General features: G+C 42.4%; 1 long non-coding RNA gene across 1 annotated transcript in view; it reads right to left on the reverse strand.

Annotated features, from left to right (window-relative positions):
- Positions 1–13842, reverse strand: part of LOC309373217 — a 51076-nt gene extending 37234 nt beyond the window's left edge. Inside the window, exon 1 of the long non-coding RNA XR_014169858.1 lies at positions 13787–13842. This is a non-coding gene — a long non-coding RNA (uncharacterized lncRNA). The remainder of the gene's footprint in view (positions 1–13786) is intronic.
- Positions 13843–19519: the final 5677 nt, after the last annotated feature.

A 19519-nucleotide genomic window follows, 5' to 3' on the forward strand; every position in this document is an offset into this window, starting at 1 on the left:
GTTGAAAAAGGGGGGGATTTCACAGCTACAAATTCACATATTTTCTAAAATGTTGAGAAAGAACAAAGAGAAGAGAACCTTTTGGCAAGGTGGCAGAAATTTATTGATCTTAGAAAGAGATATGATTTAGAAGGAAATAGTATTTCTGGATTTACTATGCACTAATATTTGAATTATGAAAAATAGATACAGACATATCTTATTTATTATGAGAAATGTTCATGAAAAATGGAAATGATTTTCCTAATTGGGGAAGATAGAGCTTATATATTTTTTCCTGTTCAGCTTTTGGCTAGCAACATTATTATTATTGGATTAAGTAATTATGGTTTTGTGGAGTACTCTGTTATGACTAATAATGTTATTCCTCTGCAATAAAGCTATGTATGCTGTTAAAATGATAATGATGATGGATGATGAGAATATATTTTGAACTTCGAGTAAAGGAAGTATATTCAATTGAAATATACTAATAGGAGGTAGTATTCAACTAAGTTTTACTCAAAATAGACCCACTGAAATTAGTTTGCACAACTAAGTTATTTCCATGAATTTAAATGGTTTACTCTGAGCAAAACTTTGTTCAATACAACCAAATATATTAGACAGAAAATATTTAATAACTTTGATAAAACCTGAGTATACATAGTCTTTCCTGAAGAAATGCACTTATCTTAATTACATATCCTTAATAAAATAAAGGTTTACAACTATTAATCAGCATTGAGCTCCCTTTTGTGGAAGACAACACTGATTAACGTCTAGTTTAAAATGTCTGTATTGTAAATCTGCAGTTACTGCATTTGTTGATCATATTTGGCACATCCATCCTTGCATATCAATCCATTAAAAGCAAGCTATTTAGCTTAATGTAAATAGAAAACCCAGTAGTTTTGTATGGAAGTGAGAGCTGGACCATAAAGAAGGCTGATCGCCGAAGAATTGATGCTTTTGAATTATGGTGCTGGCGGAGACTCTTGAGAGTCCCATGGACTGCAAGAAGATCAAACCTATCCACTCTTAAGGAAATCAGCCCTGAGTGCTCACTGGAAGGACAGATCGTGAAGCTGAGGCTCCAATACTTTGGCCACCTCATGAGAAGAGAAGACTCCCTGGAAAAGACCCTGATGTTGGGAAAGATTGAGGGCACAAGGAGAAGGGGAAGACAGAGGACGAGATGGTTGGATAGTGTTCTCGAAGCTACAAACATGAGTCTGACCAAACTGCGGGAGGCAGTGGAAGACAGGAGTGCCTGGCGTGCTCTGGTCCATGGGGTCACGAAGAGTCGGACACAACTAAACGACTAAACAACAACAAATAGAAAACCCACGGGCAGATGTTTTTGCACAATTCATGGGCACTGCTTATGTTTCCCTTCCCATAAATTGGCATAATTGCCTACATTGGTGTGGGATGTGAACCACCAATAAAATCACTTACCAGTATGAAATGGCCAAGCAAGTCCACTGATCTTCCATGACTGGTTTCAATCTACAGGTTTTATCTCCACAGTACTAACATGGTTTGCTCAAAGAAGGCAGCAGAGTATGTCTGGAGTGTGCATTCTGAGAACTGCAGCTAATGGCAGAAAGGTTTTGAACGGCAGCAGTTGATCTGTTGAGGCTGAGCTGCCCTCCTGATACTGGCATTGCTGAGGTTGACCTAGATGGCATTGGGTGGCGCAGGGTGGAGGCAAGGTCTGGGCTGCACGCAGGTGCCATGGGAGCGCTGGACTGGCTCTGCTGGTGCATCTGCACAACGCCGACCTCACAGTCGCCCTGCTGCACCCCAGGAAAGCTACAGTGACACATGGATGGATGCGCCCAACCACATTAGTTGCTACTGATTTTGAATCAATCACAAGAGGCAAAGCGGAACAACTCTGTGCCAAAAAAATTTCCTCCTGCCCAACCATTCTCTACCAATTAACAAGTAAAGAAACTGCATTCAAAAAGGGAAGGTGAGGGTGTTCAGGGTTATTGTTGCACTTATCTTATTTTCAAACTAAGATCATGGCCACTGGTCCCATCACCTCCTGGCAAATAGAAGGGGAAGAAATGGAGGCAGTGAGAGATTTTACTTTCTTGGGCTCCATGGTCACTGCAGATGGTGACAGCAGTCATGAAATTAAAAGACGCCTGCTTCTTGGGAGAAAAGCAATGACAAACCTAGACAGCATCTTAAAAAGCAGAGACATCACCTTGCCAACAAAGGTCTGTATATTTAAAGCTATGGTTTTCCCATAGTGATGTATGGAAGTGAGAGCTGGACCATAAAGAAGGCTGATCGCCGAAGAATTGATGCTTTTGAATTATGGAGCTGGAGGAGACAACAATCTTATTTTCATCGGAGAAATGTTGGAGGGTATGGGAAACCTGTTAGATGGCTTGGACTCCATCTCCCATCATCTCCAACCAGCATAATCAATGATCTGGGATGATGAGAGCTATTGTTCAACGACTTCCTCAGGGCCTGTCTTTGCTTTCAGACACAGTATTGTGTAGAAACTGGCTTTATACAAACTACAGCTCAGTTGGTAGAGCCTGAGACTCATGAGACTCTTAATCTCGTGGCATGAGTTCAAGTTGGGCAAAAGATTCCTGCATTGTAGAGGGTTTGACAACAGGACTCTCATGGTCCCATCCAACTCTAGAATTCTATGATATAGCTCAATGAGGTTTGTTTGAAACTGGTATGGTATGGTAACATAAGAGAACTGCATTTAGTACAACGTTCTTTTCACTATTAACCTATGTTAGCACATCAAGGCTCTGACAATGTTTGTTGTCTCCTGGTTGCCTAAGCACAACAAATATCAGCAGCTCACTCCCACTAACTACTTATCAAGAAGATGGATCTTGGATGTGCTTGCTGGATGTTGGCAGCTAGTGTTAAGTAGGTATAATCAGTTCCATTTTGAGGTTGGCATGAAATATTCTTAAGGGTTTTTTCCCTCCCCAAAAAGAAATATTTATGGTCATGTTATTAACACTCTTGCTTTAGAAGCCAAAACAGAACTGGGTTTGGTTGAGAAAATTAATTATTGTGTATAGGAACAGAGCATGTTCAACAACGTGTTATTGTGAGCAAGAACAAACATACAAAAGAATGCTCCCCTTTTCAGCTGAGAAATGTTGGAGGCTGTGATTTCAGGGAGCTGTTCTCAACCTGGGGCTCTTCAGGAGTTTGGGGACTACAATTTTCATCAATTGCAGGAAACATATGCCAATGGTAAAGCACAGCAGGAGATATATTCCAAAACTTCTGAGGGGCAGCAGTTTGGGGGCAGCTGCTTTAAGACTTGGATATTAGTAAGAAAAAGTTCCCTTCTTTCAATGTCATACACAGAAAGGCACATTCAACTTAATTAAATTAGTGTCTTATGATTTCCTACTGTCCACAGTCTCTCTGCCAGCCTGATATACAAGCCAGTTCAAGAAGCATTTGCTTGGCCAGTGGCTAAAAGCACTAAAACAATCGCAGCAAATTGTACTTTCCTGCAGAATTTGTCCATCTAAATCAAAAGGGTAAGCCCTGCCAGTACAGGAAGTTGAGAACTTGATTTGAAATGGCAAAAAATCACATTTTCAGAGCACAGAACGTTTTCATATCAAGCGTTCCCATCTGCAAGGATAGAGGTGCTGTTAGTGTAGATATTACATAATATCAGTTTATAACTAGTTTCCAAGTCACAAACAGACAATTACAAAACACCTTTAATAAACACGAAATTAGCCCAAATTCAAGAGATCTTTAAAAAAGATAAAAAGATTGGTTTCCAGGTGGAAAAATCAAAATTAGAGACAGAACTACTTGAACCTAAGACGAAAGTGCTTTCAAGAATGTATAACCTGCTGCTTAAATGGAATACACAAGACGAGTTAGTTAAATCAGCTATGATAAAATGGGCTCAAGACATTGGATACAACATCATGTTTGAAGACTGGGAAAGGTTATGGAACACCGGTATGAAATTCACGGCATGTAATGCCTTGAAAGAAAACATTATGAAAATGATATATAGGTGGTACATGACCCCAGTCAAACTTGCAAAGATTTATCATTTGTCTGATAAAAGGTGTTGGAAATGTAAGGAAGCTGAAGGAACATTCTTTCACCTCTGGTGGACATGCCCGAAGGTGAAGGCATTCTGGGAAATGGTTTATAATGAGTTGAAAAAGGTATTTAAGTATACCTTTCACAAGAAACCAGAGGCCTTCCTCCTGGGCATTGTGGGCCAGAGAGTGATAAAGAAGGATAGAACTTTCTTTTTATATGCAACTACAGCAGCAAGAATTCTCTTAGCTAAACACTGGAAGGCACAGGAACTACCCACGCTGGAAGAGTGGCATACGCAACTGATGGACTATATGGAACTGGCCGAAATGACTGGCAGAATCCGAGACTTGGGAGAAGAGGCAGTGGAAGAGGACTGGAAAAAATTTAAGGACTATTTACAAAAACATTATAAGCTATATGAATGTTGAGAATTTGTTAAGTTTTTAGACAACAAGCTTCAGATATCAAACTTGGATTTTGCTGGAACTTAAGTTATGATTGTGAATATGACTAAAGTCTAGGGTAAAGTTTTTATTTTTAGGAGTGTCGGAAATGTGAACTAATAATATTTACCCTAAATCCAAAATATAATTGATGAAAGTATAAAAACACAGGAAACAAGGTATTAATTTGCTGTTAACGTTTTTTTTTATTGAAAAAGATGCAGGGGATGGAGGATGTGGGGAAGTCCAGTAGATCATGAAAAGTTGTTTATAAAGCATGATCTCTTTCTTGTCTGATAACCTTTCTTTTCTCTTTCTGTAAAATCGCTTTTGTTGGATTATTGACGATGTATTTGACCTTGGAAAAAAGCAATAAAAATATTATTAAAAAAAATAATAATAAACACGAAATTAATCCTATTGGAATCTGACAATAATGAAGTTAATTTTGCCAGTCAACAAATAAGCAAGCTTCTCTTTCCAGTAATTCTCCCCAGGGATGCTCGCCTGGTGCCTTCATTGCACATCTTTAGGTGCCAGACAAAAATGATTCTCTATAACCTGGCCTTTGGATGATTAACACTCTATGGCCTTTTAAATGTGTTTGTGGGTTACTGGATTGTTTTTGTTTTATTATGTATTTTGTGTTCTCATTTTGAATTTTTGTGTTTGCATGTTCAGACCCAGAAACCTTCCCCCTAAATAAATTCAGACTTGACTCACATCTTGGTTTTTATTTTTGGCAGAATTTAGGCCACAACTTTATTGATTACAGAAAGTGACTGGTTGCATAGGCTCTGGTTTGACTAGCTCCCTGCCATGCAAGTAGCGCTGACCCAGGGTTCCAGCATAGGTCAGACAAGGGTGAACACCTGGATAAGCGGAAAGCTGGGAACAGGCTATCTCTGCCACCCAAATGTCCCCCTGGACTCAGGCACGGGCACAACTGCCTTTCAGGGGTTGACCAAACCATCGAGTCCCTGGATTCCTTTAACGGAATACGCTTCACATAGGGATGGCTAGAGCGTTCTCCCATCCCTATCACCTGAACCAGAGCCCATCCGCAACCTTACAAGTTGTGACGATTTGCTACGTGGCAGGCGAAACCCAAATGGCAACAGCCAATCAGCCAAGTGGGGAAAATTCCTGCCGGGACCCTGTCCCAACAATAGACGACACACAACAGCATAGCAAGTTCAAGCGCAAAGCTCTGGGTCACGTGCATGGGTATAAATAGGTCCCTCGAAACGTTTGGACTGCGTCCCATTGGCCAAATTGCACCCAGCTTCAAGAGACCTACCAATCAGGTGTTGTGGCTGACAATCGTACCCACCCACAACACAGGGAGTCGGTTGTCCAGGACTCACAGCAATATGTGCCCTCTTTAAGGGAGGACCCGATTGAGAACCGCCCTATGATCTTTAGATGAAGTATACAAATACCATCAACACCAACATTTAATGCCCCCCCCCGTCAAGTAAATATAGCTGATTAACTTACACATAGTTTCAAACTAGAGACATCAGTGATCAGCCAAAGAGGCATGAGTTTTATATGTCAGTGTGTCGCAGCAAAGGTTGGAGAGGAGCAAGCTGGAGGGTTTGTCTAATCTTGTTGGACTCTTTTTGATCTAATATGATTCTTCTTTGCCGGTCTTTCCTAACTGCCACTTCGGATTCCTTCATTCTCATTTGCAAATGGTCATTTAAGGAGGCTAGCACAAAGATGTTGGTGCTAGGCATATTATAGGCACTGTAAAATTATTTACAGTTATTAAAGGAGGATAAATGATGATAACTCCAGTACTCTCTCTTCTCCAAAAGAAAACAACTTTGGGATGACTGTTCCTAACTTTCCACCAAGCAGAGAAGAGAGAAGAAAATAAAAGATAGTCTTGCTGTCAGCATCAACACTTCGAATCTTTGGCTTTTAACTAGGGAAGACATCCTAATGAAAATCAACATGTTTCTGAGCCTGTGTATATATTTTTGCATTTACTGTATCCTCTTTTTGCATGCAGTTTGTGATGTACCCTTTCGAAAATAGCAGCCCAAATAGTAACCCGGGCTTTGCATAATTAGCTATTGTTGAAAGTAGCTGACTGTTTAATGAAGTTCCAACTCACAATGCGACTGATGAAAAACAAAGAGAATATCTGAGACCTGCAGAAAGCTAATCAACGTTAGATGTCAAAAGTAGGAGGGCTAAACAGACCGATTATAATAGTCAATCCTTTGTTTTAAAGCCCGTCCATATATATATATACAGTTGCAGGAAAGACACATTGGGATGGACAGAGAATTGATTTTCCAGTCAAAGCCCAATATGCCAAGAAATGAGGATAGTAAAAGAGATGAAATAGTAGGAAATAAAATACCCAGCATTTCATGGGCCTGGGAAGCAATAAGTTAGTCCAAGTCATCATCTTGCCTGAGATCAAAGGCAGAGGGAAACGTATGCCCTGAAAACTTGCGAATAGATGCCACACAATGGCTTCCAGTTTGTTTCTGGTCCATTCAACATGCTCACGTTGGTGTTTAAAGTCCTGAACAAGTTAGGCTACCGATATCTAAAAGACAGCCTCCTTCCCTACAGTCCATCCTGGGTATTAAGATAAACAGAGGGTGCCCTTTTGATAGTTCCATCTCCCTCAGAAATTCAGGGGACTGCTCTGGGAGAGGGCATTCTCTGTGGTAGCCCTTAAGTTGTGGAATTTCCTCCCTAAAGAGGCGCATCTGGCTTCTTCTCAATATACAGTAGTACCTTGGGTTACAGACACTTCGGGTTAAAAACTCTGCTAACCAGGAAGTAGTTGCTCCAGGTTAAGAACTTTGCCCCAGGATAAGAATGGAAATCGCACGCCAGCAGCACAGCGGCAGCAGAAGACACCATTAGCGAAAGCACGCCTCAGGTTAAGAACCATTTCAGGTTAAGAACAGACCTCTGGAACAAATTAAGTTCTTAACCTGAGGTACCACTGCACAGCTCTCTGCTAATGCTAAAGACACATCTCTTTATGTTGACTTTTGACACCTGATATGTCTTTTCAGGGTCTACACCATGGGTATGCAAGCTAAGGCCCAGGAGCCTGATCTGGCCCAATCACCTTCTCAATCCAGACCGCGGATGGTCCGGGAATCAGCGTGTTTTTACATGAGTAGAATGTGTGCTTTTATTTAAAATGCATCTCTGGGTTATTTGTGGGGCCTGCCTGGTGTTTTTACATGAGTAGAATGTGTGCTTTTATTTAAAATGCATCTCTGGTTATTTGTGGGGCATAGGAATTCGTTCATTTTATTTTTTTTCAAAATATAGTCTGGCCCCCCACAAGGTCTGAGAGACAGTGGACCGGCCCCCTGCTGAAAAAGTTTGCTGACCTTTCGCTATTCCTGTGGCTGTCATCCGTTTCGTAAGTGGGTGGAGCAATGAATGCAAATGTTACATTTGTAAAGCAGTCTAGTTTCTACCCACACTTACACAGCTCTCTCTATCCCCCATATAAACAAGCAAAAGGCATTGGGCTAAACCATGCTTTAGTGTGGCATGTGGACGTGGTCTCCGTGTACCTGACTTCTCACTTTCACCACTGCTATTATTACCCTCACCCCCAGGCCCTGAACCACGTGTCTGAAATCGAAGCCCAAAAGTTCCACTTTTCAGCTCAGACTCTTCACCTTCTGGCACAATTGCAAATGAACCGAAATATTAATTAATTTGCATTAATTAATGAGATAAAAATGGGGATAGATGCCTGAAAGACAGGACACGTCAGCAAGTTTACAAAGGCAACTGTCTCAAGACAGCAGTAAGGTATATAATTGGCACAGTCAATTAGTGCAGTCAATTGGAAGAATCCTGAAAGATTTAACCAACCAGTAGACAATTAATGACATGAAAACTCTCTTCTTAATTCTATTTATAATCCTGTTATGTGCATCAGTGCTTACTTTCCCCTTTTCTTGTTGCATTTGTTATGCCAGAGGTGTGTGTGTGTGTGTGTGTGTGTGTGTGTGTGTGTGTGTAAAAGAGTAAGGGAGCAGGAACAGGACACTTGCTGAGAAGCATTTTCATGAAGTGCCAAAGGAGTGTTTAAACCTTCCATATGAATGGATTCTCCCCATGAGATCTGCTCCAGGCCAATCACTGTGCTGGCATTACAAAACAAGCATACCTGTGTTTGTCTCACAAAGCAGTTCTGCCCTAAGGAGTTATTATTATTTTCTTATTATTCTTAGATTTATAGCAAACAATTTCCTCCAGAGGAGTCGATGGTGGCAAGTTAGAATGGGAAACCTCATCAACGGTTGGCCTGGATAGTCACAATTACCAAGTGAGGAGCAGTGGTGTGTAGATTGGCAGGATGTGCAGAATTGCATGGAGAAGGGATGCAGCAAGAGCACATTGACCCCATCTGGACCGCATTGGGAGCCATTCAGCTCATCATGAACCACCTTTGTGTGTGCAATGATAGGCCCTGATTTAATAGTCACCTATTATAGTAGGATTACAGCCCCACAAAAAAGTAGGTAGTTAGCCCAACCCACCATGTGGTATTTTGCTCCACTTGCCATGACTCCACTGGCGGAGGAAGAGGGTGCGGTGGTTGCGGTCTACCCCAGGTGTCATCCCTGAGGAGGGATGACATTGCTGTCGAAGCTTCCGCTACGACCAAGCTAGAAAAGCTCATCCTCTGGTCGAGTCCTTCAGAATTGCCTCCGACGATGATTAACGCCTGAGCCTCTGATAAGGCTCCAGGCACGTTCCCTCATTACGCAGAGTATCCAGCAGCAGGGAAGGACGAGAAATATGAGCTACATTGCAAAGAGTTTTATTTCTAGTTACACAAACAGAAAAGAAACATCCTCTCTCTGAGAGCAGAGAGCAACCGAACACAAAGGAACAGGAAACCAGTAACATCACATCCGTCTCCCGTGAGACTTCCAACAGTCTGGAATGTCTGGAATGCAAAACAGAGTCTTGTGACTCCAAGCACTGCACAGTGACAACACACAAAAACCTAACAATCCCCCCCCCCGAGGACGCTCGCCGCTTGCTGCAGGCGGCGCCCCCCTGGGACGCTCGCCCCGCCCCCGGGTGCACAGCATGTGCGCCGCTCCGGGTGCTAGAGCAGCTAGTTCCACCTCTGCATGACTCCCTGGCTATAGGCCAAACCACTGTTCTTCAGCTGGTGGCATGGGTGGTGTGGGTGGGCTCCTACAACATGGCCCGATCTACATGTGCCACAACAGCAGCAGTACCTGTCAGGGAGGTCGCTTGGAGGCGGGACAGGCTCCCAGGCAAACCCTTCGGCGTGCTGCTTGGGAGATCCATCAATCTTCTTCCCCAACGTGATTCCGTGACTCATGTCTTGGGACGTGAGCACACATTGACTTAGCAGAGTCAATAACAGCAGAGCTAGGCTTGAGGTGTGAGTACTAAGCTACTTTTATTATATACAAATCAGGACAAAGGAAAAACATGGCTCCTCTCTCTCTTCTTCCTCGGAGAGAAGGGAAATACAACAGTACAAGAGAGCGGAAAAGTGTAAAAACAACATCCGCTCCCATGACTCCATCAGTGATGGAATGTAAACACAGACATGTGATGAAACAATCCCATATATCTGCACAGCAGGGAAATGGAAATCCAACATCACCACCATACAAATATACGGTTAAAAGCTAAGAAATGGGTCCCCAAATGCATGTTTGTGTTAAAGGCAGTCTCAGGTCTTTAAAAGTTGGGCAACTGCTATCCTAAAGCTACCTTGCCTCTCAAGTATGTGTCTGAAGAGATTAATGCTGAAACATCCTTTCCTCCTTGAGATGTTTTTAAAAGGTATCATCTTGCCATCAGCAGCTGAAATAATGATCTTGTTCAGCAGGCTATAATCACCCTTCACAGTCTTGCAAGGAACTTGGGGCGGCTGGAGTAGAAATCTTAATTCTTGTGCCATGTTAAAACCTGTGTCTCTGATAATAAGCTCCCATCTGTTGCAATCAAGGGAGGGGGGGTTGTAATGGAGAATGGGGAGTGACCCAAACACTTCAAGGAAATTACTGCACACAATTACATGTGAGGTTGTGATTCAGAAAGGTCACTCTTTTGAAGGTTTATAATTGCTGTACTTTGAGGGAAGTATTTAGAAGTGGTATTTTTTAAAAAAATTAATCTTGAAAGCATTCAGCTGCTGGAGGCAGGATGTTGAAAGCGATGGACCAGGAGCAGGGCCATCTTAACCATAAGCGCCAGGGGTGCAGTTGGCAAATGTATCTGTGCATTTGCCACTCTCCAGGATTCTTGCACACTCTGGCACAACCAAGAAACAGAAGTAATTTTAGGCCTATATAGACAGAAAGTGGTTCTGTGTTTGCAAAGGATGGAGAGGAAGCCAACCACGTTTCCATTTGTTTCATGGATGTAAGCCTTTTGTTGATGGCAGAGAACAACCACAATTTTACAGTAAATGTTATCCCTTTGAGCTTCTCATTTTAAACCTCTGGTTTATAAATGGGTGTGGATGTGAAGATAGGGGGCAGCAAGAATATTATTGGCACAAAAATGGAAGCAAGAAGAATTACCGACGAAAGAAGATTGGAGTATGAAATTGATGGACTATGCAGAACTAGACAAATTAACGGGAAGAATTCGAACCCGACGGGACCAGAGATTCACAGAAGATTGGCGTAAATTTACGGACTATTTGAAAAGTAGTTGCGATGACCAGATTACATTTGTAGGTTTGCAGGAATTTTTGTAAGGGGAATAATTGGAAATATTGCATTATTGAACGAAAAGGATGACGTTAGTTACAACCATTAAAGGCAATATGAAGAAATTATAAAAATGGAAGGTCACCAGAGGTGCTGATGGAAGTCCAAAAAGATTGTGTAAGATGTGAAATTTGGTGAAATGTATAATAATTATTATGTTTGAAAATTAATAAAAAATGTTTTTTTAAAAAAAAAGGATGTGAAGATAGAAGACACCAAGAAGTTTATCTCCTTTGCTACTAATATCCAGGGACATCCAATGAAAGTCATTGGCAAGAGATTTGGAACAGACAAAAGAAAGTAATCTGAAAATGATTGATTCATGGAACTCAGTGTCACAGGACTGGTGTGATGAATGCCACCATTAATTTAGATTTTTTTTTAAAAAAGGTGATTAGACAAATTAATGAAGGATAAGTATATGAATGGTTATTGGTCACGAAGGCATATGCCACTGAATATTAGTTGCTTGGGAGGAACAGCGGCAGCCTGGTTTGTGGGCTTCCCCAGAGATGTCTAATTGGTGACTTATGAGAAATAGGGTGCTGGACTAGAAAGACCTTTGATTTGATCCAGCAGGGTTCTCTGTATGCTTTTATAAGCTGTATTTTGTACAGCTGGAGTGGGGAGAGCAAAACAAAGGACTCCTCCACACTATTTTAAAAAGCCTCTTTTTCCAACCTTCACCTGTCCTCTGTAGTACATTGTTCTTTTAATTCTTGGTCTGGCAGGAGGGAGAAAAATCATTTCCCACAAACTAAAACCTCATTGTCAGACTTAAAATATGAAATCTACAAGCTGCAAAGATTGCGGGCTATTTGTGAGTGCAAATGTTTGAAGTAACGTCCTTTGCCGTGCTGAACCAGTGGAGCAGGTGATGATAAGAACCACTCTAACAAAAGCAGAACGAAGGGCTGATAATGCAGCACAAGCTATCTTTTTGTTGTCGGTATATGCTAGTGCTTCCGTACTTATAAAGCAGCTCTGTTGCCAATGAGTGCTTTCTATTCCTTTTGGCTTTTGCAGGAAGGAATTTGCATTTTCTCCTTCTTGATTACCTTGCTTGACATTTGCAATCAAATAATGGGGCAGAGTTGTCTCAGAAATGAAAGGCGTTTACTTGGAAAAAAATACTTGCAAATAATTTATCCCAGCTTAATCAAGTTTGTTTTAAGACAATTGCTCATAAAAGTATTGGGCTGCAATCCTAGCATAAGGAGATCTTAAGAAAAGCCTGCTGGATCCTGGTCTCACAGTGGTCACCTAGATGCCTGTGGGTCAGTGGCATAGCATTGGTTGCCAGTACCCGGGGCCACACAGAGTGGGTGGGAGGGAGGGAAACAGATGGAATACACATGTGCATTCAACTGCCTAACAGCGTCTGCATCACACATGAGATTACAACCACAGAGTTAAGAAAATAAGAGTTATTCCGTTGACTGGAGAGGTCATTTCCTGGTTTGCATCGAGAAGCTGTTTTCAACAGAGCCCAGCAATGAAATCATGCAGCTGTATTGGAGCAGCACCAAGTGTTGAAATTGTGCATCCCTAACAATCTTGCAGGTGGCGCTATGGGTTAAAGCCTCAGTGCCTAGGACTTGCCGATCGAAAGGTCGGCGGTTCGAATCCCTGCGGCGGAGTGCGCTCCTGCTGCTCGGTCCCAGCACCTGCCAACCTAGCAGTTTGAAAGCACCTCCGGGTGCAAGTAGATAAATAGGGACCGCTTACCAGCGGGAAGGTAAACGGCGTTTCCGTGTGCGGCTCTGGCTCGCCAGAGCAGCGATGTCACGCTGGCCACGTGACCCGGAAGTGTCTCCGGACAGCGCTGGCCCCTGGCCTCTTAAGTGAGATGGGCGCACAACCCCAGAGTCTGTCAAGACTGGCCCGTACGGGCAGGGGTACCTTTACCTTTACCTTTAACAATCTTGCACCCAAGGCAAGCAACCCTGTGCCCCTCCCCACGCCATGCCATTGCTGTGGGTAACCCATAAGCAAGATTTGAACGCAAGAGCATTCTCCCTTCCTATGCTTTCCTGTAACTACTATTCAGAAGCATTGCTGCCTCTAACTATGAAGGCAGAGCCTAGCCACCATGGCTAGTGTTAAGTTGTGGGTGAACATATCGGACGACACAGCAATTCTTCTTGTTTATTCACAGGCCAGAACAGAACTGAACTGAAGGGTTCAGTCAGCCTGCTTATATAGAGCTCCACTACAACGCAACTGTAACCACTTTCTGTAACTATCCAATCACTTTTTAGTCACTTTCAATCCCCTATTTGCATATGTGGACCTGAGTGAAAACTATCTACAGTATCCCCCTGCTGGCCCAGGGTGAGAACTTCAGTACATAACAGCTAGTACTCTTCAATAGCTCTCTCCTCCATGATTCCGTCTAATTCTCTTGCTTTGGGAACAAGCTCCATAGTTGAGCTGTGCGCTGTGTGAAGAATTATTTACATACACACACACACACAAAATTGGTTTTTACAAAAAAGAAGATTTACTTACTTTTCTCTGCTGAACCTTCCAACTTTCAGCTTCGTTGGAAGTCCACAAACTATGAGAAAGCAAGAAAAACTTTTCTCTTTCCACTTTCTGCATGCCGTACATACCGTATCACCTCTTCCTCACCTTTTCTCTAAACAAAAAACTCCCAAATTCTGCAACCTTTCTTCATAGAGGAGTCAGTGCTTCCCCTTGCTCAATCCTATACACACTTCCTTGGAAGTAAGCCCCATTGAAAACAGCAGGGTTTCCTTCTGTGTAGGCATGTCAGGCAAGTTATGCAGTGTTAGCCTAAGCATATTTACTTAGGAGTAAATCTCCATCACTTATTTTGGGTTTACCCCCTAATAAGTGTGTTTAGGATTGCAGCCTTAAAAGAGGTCAAATGAGACTGCCATTGCTTATGACAATGTGTTGCCCTCCAGATGTTTTTGGATTAAAGCTTGCATCAGCTGCATGATGGGAGTTGTAGTTCAAAATCAGGCAGGCACAACATTGGCTACCCCTAACTTATAGGATGTACAAGCAAATATGATCATGGTGGTGAGTTTTTTGGTTTGTTTTGCCCACTATCATCTCTGGCTAAACAGGTTTTAATGGTTTGGTAGTACTTCAAAAACTGTTTGGGCAGTGATTCCCTCTGCAGCTTTTAACACCACTGTAGTGAGAGGAAGCAGCAAGTGAATAATGATGAGCTGCTTCCAAATTATTAAGAGGGGGGAAAATCTGGTAAACTGAACTGTGAGGGATAAATTTAGCTTTTTCTCCTTATAAACTCCTCTCGCTTCTCCTCATAAATTGCCTGGCACTGTACTGTTTGTACAACCCATGCAAGATGTCCCACCTTCCCAAAGAACCTAACTTTTTTTTAAAAAAAGGAAAACAGTGTTCCCGTTTGATATGCGCTGGCATCTGATAGGCTAAGCACAGAGATTTCTGGTGAGTGTGTAGATGGGAGTTTTTCCAAGTGAAAGCTCAGAAAAATGTCAAGCAACCTTAATGGGTGGCATACTTCCAAGGCGCTTTTTCACAAATCCACGAGGAATGTATAATTATAATTTGCTCTGCTTTTTCAGACGCTGTATTTATAATACAATGACAAAACATGCAGTGAAGTCCTTTGCATGTTTACTCAGAGGTATATTCAATTATGATGTTGTAGGTTTGGGTCAATCCAGAGTCCCTTCCGATTCTTGGTGTTCTGTACCAAGTATGGGCAGGGGCGTAGCTAGCGGAGGGGGCACCGCAACGATCCACGCACGGGGGCACCGCACGGGGGTGCCACAGTGATCAGTGCATGAGGGAGCCGTGGCGAGCTGCCCACGGAGTCTGCCTGGCAGACGCAAGCCCCACACTGCTGTTTTGGGCAGCGTAAGCCACTGTCACTCCCAGGAGAGACACGTGGCTTGGGCTCGCTGCAGGCCAGGCCCCACGGTAAGTGCCGACCCCCACGGTGTGCTATTTTGTCACCCCCCTCAAGGATGATACCCAGGGCAGACCGCACCCCTGCAACCCCCTTCCTATGCCCCTGAGTACGGTTTAGAATCCTATAGAGGATTCTATTATTGAACTAGTCTGGCTGTTTATGTTAGCCAGATTTAATATGTTTCCCTCCATGATAATAAGAGGAAGATAGTTAGCTCTCCCAGAAGCAGAGCGTCTCTGCACATGTAGTAAACAGGAACCTGATGCTTTGGAGCATATTTTCTTTTCTTGTGATTTTGGCATTTACGCCAGAAGACTATTATTAGAGGCCTTACAACTTAACAGGCTCAATTCTATGCCACCAACGGTTCAGGACCTGCTCTCGGACAGGAATGATCAAATTACTTTAATAGTGGCTGAATTTTTGAGTGCTGTCCATGTAGAAAGACTGGGCCATTATAAAGAGATTTAGTGGCTCTTAATTGATCGGTGATGTGGTAGTGTTATATTGTATTATTTATGCCAATTGGTTTTCTCTGGAGTTAAAGATCTGACTGGGACAAACTTTGTTATGCTGAATTCGTATTTTGCACTATTTGTATACGGTGTTTGTTTGATAATGTGTGGTTTGCTACACCTAATAAAGGATTGACTTTTTAACTAGTCTGACAAGGAACATTCCTTATTATTCACAAACGTGCCTAGAGAGCTGGTGTAGTGGTTAGATTATCAAACCGAGGAAAACTGTAGTCAAAATCCCTTTCTGTAGGGCCCCAGCTCTCTGCGAAACCCACACACAAAGGCCTTCCTTTCTCCACAAACTGAAGTTAAATAAGTACTGTGCGTTCTGCAACATTTGTCCCCACAATATCTGAGAGCCAATTTTCCTATTAAGCCTTTCTGTGTCTCCCTTTCATCTGATTAAGTGCATTAGTCAGAAACAGATAGGATATTTGCCATTAACTTAATACGTATTTGTCACCCTAAATGATGTGTTTAGAATAAGGCTGCAGTGAAATTACACACCATTATAGATGACACCATATCAGAAATATTCTATACACAGATTAAAATGCACAAAGAGCCTTTTCTCTGCAGCTATAAAAGCCGCGGTTCCTCCCAGGCTTAAAGTGCAAAGGATAAACTAGCATTGTCCATTTTGTAAGACGAGAGCGCAAGAAGCTCCCTGCTGGATCAGGGGGTCCTGCTCTCCCTTTACCCTCCAAATTTCCATTTTCCAGGGACAGTCCTGGAATTACTGAAGCCATCCCAGTTTCTGATCTGATCCCAGAATGTCCCGGTGTTCCTTTTTTCCTCCGCTCCACATCTCAGAGAACAATTAAAAGTGGTGTGTTTGTATGTGTGTAGCTGCAAAAATGGAATCCTGTTTATGTTGAAAATACCAGTAAAATCCTTGCACCAAATGAAGGAAATGGTGAAGCTGGCATACGAAGCTCTTCCTAGAATTTTGAAGGAAAATGTCACCAATCCACTTAAAATTCATTGCTGTTGAGAAAATTTACTGTTCCCATCCCTAATCCTGTGGAAAGCCATCTAATTCGATTTTAATTTGATCCTGACTTGTTTTTAGGAGGTAATTTAATTATTGTTTGATTTTATACCAGTGTTATATATTTGATGTTAGCTGCCCTGAGCCCAGCCCCGCGTGGGATACAAATAAAAGTTGTGTTGTTGTTGTTGCAATGCTTCAGCAGCCTGCCATTTTTAAGGAAACGTGTGGAGTGTTTATTTCTTTATTGTAAACGGAGTTTTACACAGTCTGCTGAGAAGTAAGTCCCACTGTATTCAATGGAGCTGACTCCCAGGTAACTGGGTAAAGACTGTGCAGTCTTACACTGCAATCCTAAGCATTCTTCCTTAGAACTGAGTCCCAATGAGTTCAGTAAGATGGTATGTTTCTGATCATTCTCACAGTTTCCATTACTGCTGCTGCTGCTACTGCTTCTGAGAGCCAGTGTGGTATAGTAGTTAAGAGTGGTGGACTCGTAATCTGGTGAATCGGGTTCGCGTCCCCGCTCCTCCACCTGCAGCTGCTGGGTGACCTTGGGCCAGTCACACTTCTCTCAGCCCCACTCACTTCACAGAGTGTTTGTTGTTGGGGAGGAAGGGAAAGGAGAATGTTAGCTGCTTTGAGACTCCTTCGGGTAGTGATAAAGCAGGATATCAAATCCAAACTCTTCTTCTACTAAATTCTACTAAACTCTTCTTCTACTACTACTACTAAATTATTATTATTATTATTATTATTATTATTATTATTATTATTATTATTTCCTACCTTTTTCCCTGACAGAGACTCAAGGCAGCTTACAGCTAAAATTTTATTTCATTCCATTTATCTGTTGAATAAATATACAATCCCTTCTCTCATACATTTTTTCTTTACAATAATCCTGTGAGGTTGTGAGGTTCGCTCAGTGTGACAGGTGGAATTTCTGGAAGGCAGTGTATCTTTGGCAAGTAAACCAAGAAATCGTGGTTTTCTTGCATTTTCATAAAAAACAGCTTTCTGTGTGTCTCGTGGTTTTTACTTTTTGAAATATGGCAACCCTACCTTAGAGCAGCTGCCACGAGGACCCTTGTGCCTTCACAGAGTCCACCATGCTGATGGCTGTCCACCCTCCTGGACCCTTCAGGCCCATTGAATTTCTGCAGCCACAACATAGCTGGCATCCACCATTCTGTTTTTTCCACAATGCCCCAGATGTTGTGTCAGTCCATGCCATTGCGGGAAAAGAACAAAAATGTCACCCAACCCAACCCCCAACCAACACCTCTGGGACATTGTGGGGAAACAAAATGGTGGATGCAAGAAGGCTGTTACTCAGCAGAATTGTCATTCCTTACAGTTAAAAAGAAAAAATGGAGAATGGCTGCATATACATCCTACACATTTAAAGCAGTTTACCTCTCACAGAGCTGTAATTCCCAGAACCCTTATGATCTATTTTCTTGAAAAAGCTCAATGACTACAAAAATACCTCAACAACTTTTTTACTTCTAGAAATATGACAACCCTGAATTTGCAGTACCAAAAATCTAGCCCCCTCCCTTGAAACTTTGGGGACTCCCCCCCCCCAACATAGGGGGGGGAGACAATGAGAGTAATGTGCTAAGGGACCCTCAAACCTGCTCTGAACCTATTGATTTGCTTTTACCCATATACTGTATTTATGCCCCTGTCCTGATACAAGTTCATGTTCTACATATTCTTCCCGATAAAGGACTGAATAGCATTTTCCAGGGAGAGGAGCAGAAACCACTGCAGTGGTCGAACTGCAGAAAATAGGCAAGCTTGTTGCCCGTGATAAGCAGAAAACAGGCATAGATAATTACGAGGGTGGGGGGATGGGGGAAGAGAAGAGACATCAAGGCAGATACTTATTTTTAGATAAAGACTTGGAGAAGATTTATGGTACAATTACTATGAAACACCATTATCAGATTCTTGTGTCTGCTTAATAAAGTCCTTATTTTAGAATAATGTTTCCTAAACTTAATTTGTAAGGGCAGGAGTCATTAACCAGATAGCTAGACTGCATTTCATGGTAATTTTGCCCTATGCAAAGACGTATGTGCAGAATAATCACATTATGTATGTCTCGCATCTTGGTGTATTATAAGAACGATAAGAAGTACAGACACTGTTTGAACTTCAGGTTGTCTCCCCCGGTTCATTGTTACAAATATCCGCCCCACGCTAAATGAATTCATTATCTTCCTTATTCATGACCCTCAAATTTAGATTAAAGTCAGTCTAATTGCATGCCTTATCCATTCCTTAAGACCATACAGGCCAGCTGCTCTCAGATCCTTCCTAAACTTGATGCTCTTGCCATTTGGGGAACTATAGACCAACTAATTTTGGACAGCTCCCCACCACTTTACCAATTAATTACTTACTTAATTAATGCCCCCAAAAAGAGGGGTTGGGGTGGGAAAGCTGCATACTCGATTGGAAAACTATCCCCCTCGAGAGAGACTGGCCCCTCTCCCAGGCTCCAGGGGCTTGTGATCTACCCTGGCTGGCATCCCGGCAGTCCAGGGAGATCTTGATAGGCAACACCTCCCTGCGTGAAAGGTGCACACCCCCTTCTTCCTTGCATACAAGCAGGAGAAAGAAGATAGCCAGAAAGTCTATTTCATCTCTAGTTTATTTCTGACTGTACAACTGTACAAAAAACATGTCTGCTCGCTCAGTCTCCTCCGAGCAACTGCGTCAAACTTCCTTCACACAAGCAACAGGAAGGTCTCATATTACACTGAGAACAAATCTCTGAGAAATCCCTA

Source organism: Podarcis melisellensis, assembly GCF_964234715.1.
Source record: "Podarcis melisellensis genome assembly, chromosome: 6".
NCBI classification, from domain to species: Eukaryota; Metazoa; Chordata; class Lepidosauria; order Squamata; family Lacertidae; genus Podarcis; species Podarcis melisellensis.